The 9,797-nt window shown below is 40.1% G+C and overlaps 1 protein-coding gene across 17 annotated transcripts in view; it reads right to left on the bottom strand.

Annotated features, from left to right (window-relative positions):
- Positions 1-9,292, bottom strand: part of SYNE2 (spectrin repeat containing nuclear envelope protein 2) — a 319,482-nt gene extending 310,190 nt beyond the window's left edge. For 14 of the 17 annotated variants that reach the window (XM_082442457.1, XM_082442453.1, XM_082442455.1 and 11 more), the window contains exon 1: positions 9,122-9,292. The gene's annotated coding sequence lies outside the window, so the exon portion shown is untranslated. Of the gene's footprint in view, positions 1-118; positions 3,460-7,679; positions 8,477-8,554; positions 8,830-9,121 lie in introns of those variants that run through there. The other 3 variants (XM_082442461.1, XM_082442460.1, XM_082442462.1) reach the window with 3 other exon arrangements.
- Positions 9,293-9,797: the final 505 nt, after the last annotated feature.

Below are 9,797 nucleotides of genomic sequence, written 5' to 3' on the forward strand. Positions count from 1 at the left end.
AAAGAATATGCTGGATCATTTCAAAACATACTTTCCTAGCTCAAACCTGAAATCAGCAGCTGTTGCTAAGAAAACACATGCGAGACAACATGATGATTGATGAAAGAAGCAAGCTTACCTTCCGAGTCTCAGAAACCATCACCAACAGAGTCTTGGAACCAAATCATCAACCTGTGATTATAAACATTTGGGAGTTTCTTTTCATCTGGCTCAGAAGGAAATATAATCAGTTCTGGACTAAACACTGTTTATAAAATTAATTATTACACAACTGAGTTGGAGTTTCCTAAAATGAAAAAAGCGCAGAGACTACAAAGGTAACATACTTTCTTTTAAACAAAGTCCCATTAACAGAGGAAAAATTTTTACTCAGTGTCATCAAATGAGTAACTACAAAAGATAGTCAAACAAGAGATTGCTAGTCACCTATTTTCTTTGTAAACATACTAGCACGAAAAATAAGACACACCTTTAACTGCTTTATAAACAGAATTTATAGTTAATTCTTTATTTTTTTCTTTCTGAATCACTAGCTCAAAATTTTGAACTAAAAGCTCTAGCATGCATTATTCTATCAAACAATCCCATCAAACGTTGACTATAACCTACCTTAGTACTAATAGCTCAGGTGCATTTGAGTTGTAGGGTTTTTAAAAATTTATTTGGGGGGCATGGGGAACAATCTTGAACAGCTTTATTTATTTTGTTGCAACTTACACTTCAGATAAAAATTACTTCTGAGTAATTAGCATTTTTTAAATGAAAATTAGCTAACTCCTACGGTACGACCCATTAATTAATGTATCATTCAAAAGCAGCCAAACACAAAGAGCCCAGTCGTATTACTATCAGCTTTTCCTCAGGATATCACAACTTGTACTCCAAAGCCACAGTGGGAGAAAACAGGTAGTTTTCTACGTGTTTGTGAAAAGTCTGTGAAAGTTAATTCTGTCCCCTTTCTCCGAACATGAACTGTCTTATAGCCTGAGCTCTAACCTTGATAAGACTGTGTGTACCACATAGATTAAGATAAGTGGATTTATTGTTTAAGATGTATTGTTCATCCCTAAATGTTGACTAGCTTTATCTTTCCAAATGAAGCAACATAACTGCCGAAATGAGTAATGAGAAATTTTAATTTAAATATATTAAAAATTTGCCTAGAAATCTGTAAAACCTTTTTATAATACCATCCTTCCTAAAAATTTGCCTTTCAAATTAAAGTTTCCCCTTCAAGCACAGTATTTCAATTTTGGCAGCATATGGATATATTTTTCTTACTATTCTGGAATACTATTTATAAATATAATGTATATATTGCTATAATGATGATGAGGGTACATAAAATATTTTCACTGTTGTAACCAGTATATTTATTTTTAATGGATTTTATACTAATAGGAATATATATACACCTGCCCACACAACTGTTTTGTTTTACTCATCTTTTGTGTAAATGAACTCCAGACAAACTTTATCTATAATTTAACATGGAAACGTGAAATGGCTATATGTGATCCGGTTTCAAATTCATCTCTAGCAACTTAATAGCTCAAATAATTTAAAATCTAATTATTTATTGATGAAATGATATGATGTGTGGAATTTACTTCAAAATAACCCAGCACAGGGGGGATAGGTGAGGGTATAGGTAAAACCAAATTGGCAGGACTTGATAGCTATTGATACTGGGTAATGTTTACATAGGAGTTCATTTCACTATTATCTCTGCTTTTGAATATGTACTTAAAATTTTTCATAATAAAGTTTTTTTAAATCTAATTTACTTTTGTCCCAGTGTCAGGCATATCTTTACCATTTTGAATTCCTGTTTTACCCGCATAGCATTAACGTTTTACATACCAATTCATTCATGCTAAAACAGTTCTTCAAGTACAATACAATGGGGTAAATATCACATTTCTAAACCATATTTGTAGAAATTAGGACCTGGGGGAAAAAATCTCAGAGATTATCTAATTCTCTATGCCACTGGTTCACAATCTTGAGCGTGCATCAGAATCACTTGGAAGACTTGTTAAACACAGATTGCTGGGCCCCACCCTGTAGGTTTCTGAACGAGTAGGTTTGATACTACTGTTTCCTGGACCACACTTTGAGAACCACTGCTCGAGGCTTACTCCCATTGCCCAGTTCATATATCCATTCCACCAATTACCACATTGGAACGCATGCTTCTCTACTTGTGGGCCTTTCTCTTATGAGACAGTTAGCTTTCGAAGGGCAAGGGACATAAATTTTCATCAATGTGCCAGAGCCCAGATTGAATAAATATTTACAAAGTAAATTAATTTGTTGGATGAGTTAAGTTTTCTCACTCATTTATAGCTGAGTGTTTGTCAATGTATTAAGATGTATTCAGAATAGGAGCACATTTACATACCCAGATGGAAAGGAGCTACTCACTGATAAAGGAAAACTAAAAGTCAGCTGGAACCAAAGCAACAAGTAGATAGCAAATTTTGACGAGTTCTAGAACTTCATCTCAGATTGGAGTTTTCAGTCAAACATGGACGCTGACAAGCAGAAGCTTGAGGCTCACTTTGTCAAGTGTGTTACTCTGACCTGAGGAGCTATAACCAAGTGCTCTTCATCTCATACACCACTGAAAGAAAGAAGTGCTTTCAAACTCATCTATCAGAGTTTCTCAGGGTCTGGAAAATGTCAGCATGGGAGGACAGACTCTTTCTGCCTAGCCATTTCCCTTTTCCTAATGCTGCCCAAAGGAAAGAAAAGAAGTACGGCACACTCATCAGTGCCTGTCTGGAGAGTTCTCCAAGTCCAGGTGTTCTGAATCTTGTCATACACCACAGTATCCTGAAGTATCCTTCTATTACAGCAATGATCAGCTCAATGACAATTCAGTGGATTTAGTTTAAGAAAATGAACTATACTCTGATTTCCAAATTTCACTACCTCTTTAACGTTTATTCTAAAATTACAAGTTAGAATATACTCATAAATATGAATCCAATAACCTCAATATGTATGATTTCTTTATTTTCATTTAATAATAGTAAAGCAAAGAATATAACCTGTGTAACCATGGGTCAATATATGATTTTTTTCTTGTTATTTAGATCCCTTAAAAAAATAATTGACTGCTCAAACAAAAAATAATAATGTAGTGTAGGGTCTATAACAGACAAAAAGTAAAATGTATGACGATAGCACAAAGCAGAGAGACATGGGAAATATACTATTACAAGGCTTTCATTGAAGTGGTATAATATAACACTTGAAGTTAAACTGTGATAAGTTAAAGATGTATACTATAAACCCTAAAGCAAACACTAAAATAACAAAATAAAGAATGACAGGTAGGGAATTCCCTGGCAGTCCAGTGGTTTCACTGCCCAGGGCATGGATTCAAACCCTGGTCAGGGAACTAAGATCCCAGAAGCCACGGGGTGCAGCCAAATTTAAAAAAAAAAAAAAAAAAGAGAGAGTGGCATGGACCTATATATACTACCAAATGTAAAATAGATAGCTAGTGGGAAGCAGCTGCATAGCACAGGGAGATCACCTCGGTGCTTTGCGACCACCTAGAGGAGTGGGATAGGGAGGGTGGGAGGGAGACACAAGAGGGAGGAGATATGGGGATATATGTATACATATAGCTGATTCACTTTGTTATACAGCAGAAACTAACGCACCATTGTTAAGCAATTATACTCCAATAAAGATGTTAAAAAAATAAAAATTTAAAAATTTAAAAAAGAATGAGTTCTAATAAGCAAAAAAAAAAGGATATAAACTATAATGACCAAAATTCAATTAATCCAATCAAAGACAGAAAAAGAGAAAAAAGGAAACAAAGAACAGATGAGAAAAACAGAAAACAAATAGCAAGATTATACATTTAAAGTGAACCATAATCAATAATCATTTTAAATATAAATGGCCTAAATACCAGAATTAAAAGTCAGAGATTGTCACGTGGGGTAAAAAAAGCAATACCTTTCAAGGAGAAGAAGGATAACTCTCTACTCCTTAAATGTGGGCTACACATAGTGACTTCCATCTAAAAAAGCAAAGGACAGAACAGGGAGAAAAGAGTAACTTTATAGGAGGGAAACCTGACAAACACTACCTCAGCCAGGTAATCAAGGTTAACATGAACAGTGACGTCATGTTGATGGTATGTTCCCTTGACATTGTATAATTAGAATACACAGTCTTTTCAAGCACACACAAAACATTTACCAAAATTAATGATATTCTGGGCTTTAAAATAACTCTCAGTAAATATAAAAGAATTTGAGCCATATAAGTTATGCTCTTAGACAATAAGAAAACTAAATTTAGAAATAACAGAAAGATGCCTGGAAAATCCACAAATGTCTGGAAACCTTAAGTAATAAACTCCTAAGTAACTCAAGGTCAAACAATAAATCCAAAGAAAAATTTTTAAGCATTTTGAACTGAATAAAAATGAAATCACACCCTAGTTAAATTTGTGAGAATTCCCTAAAGCAGTTCTGTACTTAGGAAATTTAAAGAACTAAACACCTATATCAGAAAAGGAAAAAGGTCACAGTGACTTGAATAAGAAGAGTAAAATTAAACTCAAAGTAAGTAGAAGAAAGGAAATAATAATAAGGATCAGAGTAAAAATCAATTAAACAGAAGACAGAAAATATAAATGAAACCAAGAGCTGATTCATCAAGGTCAATAAAATTGATAAACCTCTAGCCTAGGGTTTCTCAACCTTGACACTACTGACATTTCGGCTGAATGATTCTTTGTTGAGAGGATCTCTCCTGTTCATTGCAGCATCTTTAGCAGCATCCCTGGCCTTGACCCACTAGATGCCAATAGCAAATACCCACCCACCCCACCCCACCACATTGTCTCCAGACATTATCTCATCTCCAAAACATGTTAAGTGTTCCTGGTGGCAGTAGGGTAAGCTTCAACCCATACTCCAGCTCCATAAACAAAAATTAACTCAAAGTAGATGGACCTAAATGTACAACGAAAGACTTCATGGTTTTACATTCTTTTATAGAGTTTTCCTATGAGTTTTATAACTCTAAGGAAAAAAATCTTTGTGACCTTGAGTTAGGCAAAGATTTATTAGGTATAACACCAAAAGTATAATCCATAAAAGAATAAATTGATATATTGGACTTCAGTAAAATTTAAAACTTCTTCAACGATCTGTTAAGAGAATGTAAGACGAGCAATAGACTGAAAGTAAATATTTGCAAATCATGTATCTGATAAAGGACTTGTATCTAGAATATATAAAAAACTCTCAAAACTCAATAAGGAAGTAACTAACCCAATTAAAAATGAGCAAAAAATGCAAAGAGAAACTTCAACAACAAAAAAAGATATTATATGGATGGTAAATAAGCACATCATTGGTCATCAGGGAAATGCAAATTAAAACCACAATGAGATACCACTACACATCTAACAGAATGGCTATGAAAGTTTAACCATACCAAGTGTTGACAAGGATGCAGAGCAACTGGAACCCTCACGCACTAATCTGGGAATGTAAAATGATATAACCACTTTGGGAAAGTATGGGAGTTTCTTTAGAAGTTAAACATACACCTACCATATGATCTAGCCATTCTGCTCCTAGAAAGTAGGTGTCCATACAAAGACTGAACATAATGTTCACAGCAGCTTTATTTTTAACAGCCAAAAACTGGAAAAAACCAAACGTCTATCAATAGGTGAATGGATAAATGAACTTGGGTATACCCATACAATAGAACACCACTCAGCAATAAAAAGGAATCAACTGCTGGTACACACAACAACATAGATGAATCTCAAAATAATTATGTTGAGTGAAAGAAACCAGACAAAAAAAGAGAACATACTATGTGATACCAGTCATAAAATTCTGAAAATACGAAATAATCCATAGGGTCAGAGCTACCACTGGTTACTTGGGAAAGAAGGATGCAGGGTGTAGGGAGGGACCAGAGGGAAAGATGGATTCACAGATCTATACATAAGTCAAAAACTCATCAAATTTAACACTCTAAAATATGTGGCTTACTGTATGTCAATTACATTCACTTAAGCTGTTTATAAAATTATCACACAAAACGAGAAAGGCTAGACAGCTTAAGATAAAAACAATCAAAAAAGAACTTAACCTGCAATTTCACAAAGAATTACAGGCTTTAAATACAAGTGATTTTACAGTATTCCAGACACAATCTTTTATTTTGTAAAAGTAGGAAAGGGGACACATGACTCAGGTAATTGGTAAGTATGAAAGTAAGAAAAAAAAAAAAGAGAGAACACACAGTGAAGCCCTGAAGAATGGGCTATTGCATTTAACATTAAGATTATTTCTGAATTATAGCTAATCTGAAACATTTCATAATTCTGAAAAAAAGGAAAAATATTTTCATTTTTCCCAATTTGGCCTGCCCCATTCCTAGGCAGAATTAGGTGCTTTCCTCCTCCCACAGCCCCTAGAACACATCTTTTCTAGCACCACCATGTGTGTATTGCAATGGCTTGTCTTCACTAGACAAACAGGTCTATCAGGATATGGACTATGTCTTTTGATGCTGGCATAGTGGTTAAATATAAGTGGAGACTGAGAGCCTGGCTTCCTATCCTAGGAAGCTGTGCCATTCACCTACTGTGCAGACTCAGAAAGTTACTTCAGTTTTATAAACTATAAAATAGGGCCAAAAGGGTATATATGAGGATTCAATGTGAATGTATCCAAACTTTGGCCAAAGAGGCCCTGCATGATCTGTCACCTGATTACCACTCTCTCATCATTTAGTTCTCTCCCTGCAGCTGACAGAGCTCAGCAACAAGACCTACTCAGGTCCAATCAATCCACACACTATCAAGCTCTTTCCTGACTCAATGCTATCTCCTCTGCTGATCTTCCACGCCTCTCTCCTCTCCCCACCTCCTACCCTACAACACACTGCACTGCAGGAGGAGTGGTGTGATCTGATTTACATTTTAAAACTATGATTAGTTTAGTAATGTCTTTTATGTTCTGCCTATCTTCCCGACTTGCTAAGATAAAGGCGGGAACCACAGCTGTCCTGTGCATTATTATAACTCCAGCACCTAGCACAATACATTGTAAGCATTCAATAAATTTTTATTAGATGAATGAGGTAACCTATGTGAAGCATTTACTGGTACAAAATAAGTATTCCATAAATAGTTATTATTATTATTTGGAACTCCAGAGTCCAGCACAGTGGCTGGCATATGTTAAGAGCTCATCTGAGTAAATGAAAAAATAATTTTGTGAAATTATTGAAAATCTATATTTAAAACATACGGGTAATGACAAATGAATCAATTGCTTTCCACACTTTCCCTTACTTATCAAGACGTGACTGATTCCAGTTTTGAGCTTTACATTAAACTCTTAGTTATGCTATTGAGGGCACAACCTAGAAAAATCCCATTGTGACTCAGTTCTCTAAACATACTGCAATATCCTGCAAACACAATTAGCACTAATGCATTGAAATGCTTGTAAATTTCTAACTGGGTAAACTTATAAGATTTTTTTTAAAAACAATCTTAATGTACAAGGTTGAGCTGACCAAACTGATTTGATTTTGACTTTTGTTGGCTTCAAATAAAGCTCATTAAATCAAACATATGGACAAAGAACTAAGAATTTTCACTTTTTACTTACTTAGACATCTCCAGAGTTTTCACCACGAAAAAACTTAATGAGGATTGCACCTGTTCTCTGCTCCCTCGGGTGCTTGCGGGGGTGGGGGGCGTGATGGCGCAGCTAAGGCCACTCAGTAATTATCTCAGGAAGAGCCCGGGGGAGTCTCAAGAGAGTTTTCCAGAAAGGGAAGGTAACTAAAGAAGGAGTGGTGCATTAAAATACAAAAACACACCAAATATTCCATCTCATAAAAGGTGAACACTCAACCCGATGATGTTTACAATGGTTCAAGGGCGGGCACCCGAGTGGTGAGCGGGCCAGGTATGGTTCTGGGGCTTAACTGTAACCCCAACCCTAAAAGTGGTCGGACTTATCCTCGCACAACCACGTAATATCTGCAAGGAGTTCTTCGGAGCTCTGGAAACTTTTAGGAAAGCAGATGAAAGTTGTTTGAAATCAAACAAACTTTAAAAAAAAAAAAAAAGCGATGCAAAAGTGTTGAGCGGCTAGAAAAAACCTCCTGGGTTTGACTCTGACTTGCTGGTGCATGTACACCATCGTGCCTGCTAGCATCTGGCTCAGACGCTCCCTTCCACTAGGGGAGGAGAAAATAATAACTTTCGGAAATAATAGGCGTCCACAAAGGCAAAGGTTACACAGGACTGCTCAACCTCCATCAAATAAGGTGGCTAATGTTGTTTGGAGCAGCAGATTCCACATAAGTCTCCCCTCGCTCTTTTTTAACAGAAGAAAAACAACCCAAAAAGGAGAAGGTGCTACCGTCAGACCCTCAATTTCAGACAACAAAGACCCCAAGCAATCGAAATGGAATTATAATCCTAGCCGTCCAAGCGGCCCCCGCCGAGGAGGCGCTCGGCCGCTGCGGTTCCTACCGTGCCGGGGCCCCCAGGGCCCCGCGCGCTCTCCAGCCCGGTGAGCCCCGCCCGCAGGTCCTCGGAGACCCGGGGCTAGCCTCGCGCCGCCCACGGTCTGGCAATCTCCGCGCCGCGGCTCTCCGCGTTCTAGCTCACGCGGCGTTCAAAATCTTTCCCGCCCAGGCGTGACGCGAGGAACGAAAACAATCAGCGGACCGCCAGCGCCCGGGCCTGGGCCCGAGGCGGGCGACGGGTGGATGGGGGCCGCGCCCCCGGCGCAGCCCCTTTCCCAGGCGCGCGGACCGGCGGGCTAGGGACCGGAGGTGACACAAAGAAGCCGGAGAGACAAACGCCACTCGCTGGCGCTCGCTCCAATCCCCGAAGCGCCCCGCCCGCTGACAAGTTTGCGGCGCCCTCCACGCACCCCGCTCTTCCCACCCGGGCAAAGTTTCCCGTGGCCGGGCTCGGACCCCCGCAGTGGGCCGGGTCCCGTCTCCCGCCGCCCTCTCCCCCGGCTCGGGGACCTTGCCCTCCTTCGCCCCCGCCCCTTCCCCTCCCTCCCGCTCTCCTTCCCTTGCCACAGACCGCTCTCTCCGGGGCGCACCGGCGTGCAGGGGCCCTGCCGCCGCGCTCCCCTGCTGCCGGCCCGGCAAGGGACGAGGGCGCGGGCTGGAGCCAGCCCGGGTCGGCGCCCCACTCTCCTTGCTCCTTCGATCGCGCCTTTTGCTCGGTCTCCCACTCGCCTTTTAGGTCCAGCGGAAGGCTCGGGGCGCAGCAGAGCGCGCTCCGCTCCTCTGCGCTCGGAAAGCTGCAAACCACGCCCCGCGCCTTCCCCGCCCGCCGCCAGCCGCCGAGTCCCGCGCTCGCCGCTCGGCGGCCTGTGTCGAGCCCGCCCGCGAGTGCTGGAGGCGGAGCAGCCGCCTCCCCCCGCAGGCCCTGCCGCAGCCCAGGGCTGGCAACTTTCTTTCCTGTTCTGGAACATCAGAGATGGTCTGAGGGAGATGCTAACTCAGAATGCAGGTTAACCACCGGGGGTGGGGGGGCATGTCACAAACTGCCTCAAAGAAGCTTTTTGGGTCGATTTCAGCGAGAAACTCCTCTAACATTCTTGGACTCCGGGGTCTTGGAAGTGGGGGTAAGAGAGGAGATCTGCGAATTAGCTACCAGACCTTGATCAAGTCAGTAAACGTTTGTGAGCCCTTTGTAAAATGAGAAATTTGAATTAGATGGCCTTTAAGATCTGGATCAGTATTTCCTACAG

The sequence above is a fragment of the Balaenoptera physalus genome, assembly GCF_965194825.1.
Source record: "Balaenoptera physalus genome assembly, chromosome: 2".
NCBI lineage: Eukaryota > Metazoa > Chordata > Mammalia > Artiodactyla > Balaenopteridae > Balaenoptera > Balaenoptera physalus.